Raw genomic sequence first — 5,756 nt, 5'->3', positions numbered from 1 at the left:
ATCGAGAGACCAGACTGTGCCCGTGCCTGGCAGCAGAATTTATATAAGGTGAAAGATTAGGAGAGCGGCATCTGCCAAATGACATTACAAGTATTTAATCTGCTCAGACTCAATGCCCTGGGCCTAATGTGATTACATCTACTATAATTCACTTTAACCACAACACAGCCCTGCCTGAACCCTCCTGGCTGCCAAACACGGCTGAACATGGAGGATAACAGTTATGTATATTAATATAGCATGATTAGATGCGGAATGTCCCTTTTTTAAAAAAGAATATGCCCCAATGTCTGTGTCCAGAAATGTCCCATAATCATTGTTTTAAAGTAAATGTAAACCTTAACTGAATGACATTTACGGTAGTTTACTAAAGCACCATTTATCATAAACAACTGCCATTTTTTTGTTTAGGGACAAGTGAACAGAGTGAAAATGTGTTTTTTTTCCCCTGAAATCTCTTTAAAAATGGTCTAGAGTCAGACCATTTGGTCTGTTAAATATACCATTGGAAATGTTTTTGTTATATCATCTTTAAAAAGGGCAGAAAAAAACTGTTGCTCATGCCATAAATCCCCATCATTAATCTCATTACTGTATGTTTCTTGCACAGCAAGAAAAAAATGGAACATGAAAAAGACAAAAAAAATTAAAGTGGCAATACATAAAAAAAATCAAATATTCACATAAAAGGGGGTAAACAATATAAATACATATAATAAAATAAATGAACTAGGCTGCCATAAAGACAACAAAAACACCACCTACCTGTAAACGACATACATGTAGGTACATGGTTGGGCATCACGACGTACATTTAAATGGTAAATGGTTGGGGCTGCAAGGGTAAAACACGTTTCTATAATTTGATCTGTTAAATATACTACTGGAAACGTTTTTCTATATCATTTTTTTAAAAGGGCAGAAAAAAAAATAGTTGCTCATGCCAGAAATCCAGTACATTTGCAGCTTTTTGTGCTAGTAAGCAGGTTGTAAAGTGCCGGTCAGGTGCTGCCCGGCAGTGAGGGAAAGAGTAACTTATTTCCCATATCTCTGTTTTTGATTGCTGCTGCTGGGCTCCTTGTCAATAAAAGATCAGGATGGAGCTCTGCCCAGATGAGTCCAGCCACATGGGAGAAACTAGGCTGACAGCTGAGATGTAACCTGATCCTCCAGCACCTACCCAAGGGCACTGTCCCTCTCTGTCTTCAGCTACCTTCTCATTCTGATTGTCCTCACTATAGATTGCCTGCCTGAGGAGTCTGCCAACATGGCTGGGGCTGCTGAGACCTGTAGTCCCACAACACATAGCCTGCTGAATGGGAAAGAAAGACACAGACAGCCAGCAAGCAGAGCAGGATTTCCCAATATGCACTCTAGGCATGTGCCTACAGATGCCCTTCCTAGAGGGGCGCTCGTCAGTATAAGTTTTTTTTTTTTTTTGACAGCTGTCCTGAGGAGTTCCAGAAATGAAGGTCTGTTATAGACAGTTGAACTGCTTGCAGTGAACTTTGTGCACATGGTGCCAAAACAGGCGATGCCAGGCGAGGTGGGTAGCCGACATAACTGGCGGCACACAGATCCCTCCCACTATCACCTCCAGCTCCTGGTCCCCAGCAGCTGATCAAGCGGCTCTATTGGTGAATCGAGGCTTTCAGTGATTGGGCAGGACTACAAGGCGTTTGGTTCCTTGGAGGTGATCACTCGGGCCCGCTGTCTGGTGCAGACGTGAGAGGGTCAGTCAGGCTGCAGACACTGTGAACGGAGCCATCCACTCTCCAGTAGGTACTGGGGGAGCGAAGTGAGCAGAGGAGTCTGGGCCGGGGACAGTCAGGATCTCTCTAGGCAGAGCAGAGAGGACACAGACAGTGAGTCCCTGTCAGTGATGAAAGTGGAGGAGTCTCTGCATAGCTGTCCTGTACACAGAAGAGGGAGGAGGGGAGAGTGGATCACACCGAACACATCACCTCCTCCACAGAGATGTGAGGGGGGCTCTGGTCACCAGAGCCCCCCCCCCCCCCACAGTGCTAGGAGACCTCTGCAGACCGTGATGTAAAGGGAAACTATTATGTAAGAGGGAACACCGCAGACCCTGTTGTAAAAGGGAAAGCTGCTGAATGTGGGGTGGGGGTGGGGGGCTTTGGTGACCAGAGACCACCTTACATCAGAGTTCCCCTTTACATCATGGTCCGCCATGTCCCCCTTGGTTCCGCTTTACATCAGGGTCTGCAGAGGCCCCCCCTGCACTGTAAGGGGGAACCCAGCAGAATCTGATGTAAAGGGGAACTCTGAGGACTCTTGTGTAAGGGGTGTTCTGGTGACCAGAGAGCCCCTTACATCAGAGTTCCCCCTTACATCACAGACTGTAATGTTCCCCTTTACATCACAGTCTGCAGTGTTCCCCTTTACATGAAAGTCTGCAGCATACCCTTTACACATATAAAAATATTTACATAAAAATATTTTAGCAAGAAAAAAATTCTCTGCCTGTAGGCTCCTGAGATGTAAATCTGGCCCTGCCAGCAAGATGTGGGAGACCGCTTCTGTTTCTGATTCCAGCAAAGCTGCTACACACCTTCTACATGTAGGGGGATTGCTGAGACTTGCAGTCCTCCCAGAAGATACCAGCCATGGACTCTTTCCTAAGCAGGTATGCTGGGGCAGCAGAGAAGCCTGTAGTTAGGGATGATAGGAAAAGACTGCACTTTCTGTTGAACTGTTTTCTTTCATTATTCCAGTAAAGCTTTTAAAATGTTGTCATGTGTGGTCTGAAGTTACTTAAAAGGGTGCATGGTGGTAATTGTGTATAGAAGAACAGGGCTGCAACACACACACGGTGTGAAGTGGTGACATTTTGTTGCTAGTGACAAAGAAGGATGATAAGACAGCCATACAGAATGTTCTGGCAGGGGTGATGGGTCTCAGGTATAGTGAGGGTAGCAGTTCAGCAACTGGGACTGAATCCACGTAACAGAGATCCTAGGGACCTAGCCGTATGGAACAGAAGAGTTAGTTATGTACGCGCATGGGGTCCGCGTTGGTTCCCGGCGGGACCCACTATGTCACTGGGAGATGGGTAGCTGAGTCTAGCTGGACTGGTGGAACAGGACATTTCAATTTGGTGTCTCCTTCAAAATTTCACATCCTGTGCAGGTGTACGTATCATGGGACCAGGAGGCACCTGTACACAGCAAAGCAAGGAAAGGTCCCATGTGCACCGGGTGAGTTGGCCTCACCCACATGCTTTCTGTCTGTGTTGCACTGAAATTCCAAGTAGTTTTGCCCTCTCTGCCCAGTTCACATCTGCTGAACCACAAAACACCTCCCCTGTATGTTATGGAGAAGAGAAGATGGTTCTGTAGTCCAAGCAACTTAGGTGACAGCAGGATACAATACAGTGAGTAGCTGTTGCAATTACATATAGGAGACTCATCGGGGGTTCCTGGCAATTAGCTGGGGGCAGAAGCCCTACTGAAAGCGATGGGATGCTGACAGCAACGGCAGCTAAGCGTGGTCACTCGCATATAATTGCTCAATCAGTAATTACCTGTGTAGCACTGCCCCCTTAGGAGTCACTAGAGATTTGGGTTCCTCTATAGTCCTGCACAGCCAGCCAACACGCATTATTAGGGGATTTGAACTGGGATAAGGTAAGAGGTATACGGGATGCCCAATGGAATTGTGCAACCAAGGAAAACTTCCTGGACCTATATACAAGTTTTTACAACAAACAGTCTCTTTTGGGGAGCTAGCCAATGTCTCCAGTTGTAGCACCCCAGACCCCAGATGAATCCTCCTCTCATCCAGTTATCTGAGGGAAATCCCTAAGTAGGGGATCCAATGCCGGTCATGTTAAAGTAAGACAGTCCGAGGTAGTTGCTAATCTGGTTTCCCACCAGAGTGCTCCTTCCCCTGTCTGGCCCAGGGGGTGCAGGTCTACTCACTTAGTCCTTCTCCTGTGATGCCAGTGGATCGGTGGCTACTAGTAGGCCTTCTAGCAGTGCTGCTCCTTCTCTGCCTCACAGGTGTTCCTCTCTCAGGGGACTGGTGAAGTCCCAAGCTTTCTTCCTTCCAAAAGTCCTCCAGCCTGGAGGTGAGTCCCTCCCCCTCCCAGGCTCCTGCTCTCCAGCTTCACTTCCTTCCCATCTTCCTCCTTACTCTACTACAACTCTCCTGCTGCTGAGTAGACTCAGTTACTCTTAAAGGCTGCCCTGGCCCCTTGCCAATCCTCCTGTTGGGGATTGGCCAGGATCCTCTAAGAGTACAGACCAGCCACTCCTCAACTCCACCCACTGCTTCTAGATCTTTCTCCAAAGTTCTAGAGCAGGGGAAAATCCAAGAGAGCTGGTCTGCAGAGCCTCTTAGCTCTGACCGAAATATTGAGCTTCTGACTATTGCACACAGGCTGCTACTCAGCCTCTAACTAACAATTGAAATTAGAGCTTCCCTAGCTAACTAGGAGGGTGCTACACCTGTAAATGATCATTAGGAGGTTACTGCTCCATGAGCGATTACCTACAAGCAGCCGCTATTAGATGCAGGAGCTGTTAGCATCCTATTGCTTTCAATAAGGTTTCACAGGAGTGAATGGGAAGATAGGAAGTGCGTTACTGGCAGGATTGTCAGATGAAAATAAAGGGAAAAAAGGAAAAGAAAAGAAAACTAACACAGCCACCACATCTACGGATAAGCTGCATTGTCTTACATTTTTTGTTTTTTATATTCATTTTATTGTGATGTTCAGGGACTAAATTAGATAATACATTGCAGATCTTTCCTTTAAAGTGACATTCCAGGCTTCCCTTCAGTATTGCAACGTTAAATAGGCTCCTTCCCTGTACTGAAATAGTTTACTCTGATTTCACTGAACACTGTGAGCTTCTAACAGCATGCATTAGAAGTTGTAGCACACCAAATAGAGCCCACCTCATTTGCAGGCAGGAGGTTGTTTAGCATCACCTAGCTCTTTCCTCCTCAACCTGTTAGTCCCTGGCCCATCCCTTTCATTCAGTGGATTTTGGTTCCGTCAGGTCTGCTGTTTTCAGGAAGCAATGTACAGCCAGCCCCTCCCACCAACCATGATCTGTCTGCATTGCATAGAGAAGCACAGAGACCTAATGGTGATATCACTATGTCTAAAATAAGATATGTAATGAAAATGGAAAGGTTTTTCTTTAAACAGTTCATTAGCATGTTGATGAGGGGGGGAGGGAGGAACCAGGGATGGCAAAATATAAGCAGATTAAATTTCAGCTTTAAATATTTATTTTCCAATGACTCATTCAAAACAAATAACTCATGACAAAAAGCGTATTTGTTTTCTCACACGAATTTTAGCCAAAGAAAAGAAGATCGCACAGTGCAAACGTATTCGCTCTGTTATTGGAACATGATAAAACTATTATATAACCACACAAGATGTGCAAGAGGTGTAAACAGAAAGAGGGAGAGTCTGAGGTTAATATCAGTCTGTGCTCCAGGACGGCATTTCCCTCCAGGCCAGAGATGGGCTGTTTCTTAATAGTCATTAGTAGAACTGAGTTTTCATTTTTCCTGAAATTTCAGTGAGAATCGAGGGATATGTTGGTGAAAATTTGCCAAGATTGTGAAATACAGTGTAGTCAATGAGAAAGCGAGATTAACCACTCGCCTACAGGGCACTTTTACCCCCTTCCTGCCCAGGCCAATTTTCAGCTTTCAGTAGTGTTGCACTTTGAATGACAATTGCATGGTCATGCAACACTGTACCCAAACAACAT

Source organism: Staurois parvus, unplaced genomic scaffold, assembly GCF_062004578.1.
Source record: "Staurois parvus isolate SC_StPar_1 unplaced genomic scaffold, SC_StPar_1.0 ptg000114l, whole genome shotgun sequence".
Classification (NCBI taxonomy): domain Eukaryota; kingdom Metazoa; phylum Chordata; class Amphibia; order Anura; family Ranidae; genus Staurois; species Staurois parvus.
Note: the sequence above shows the minus strand (reverse complement) of the source record.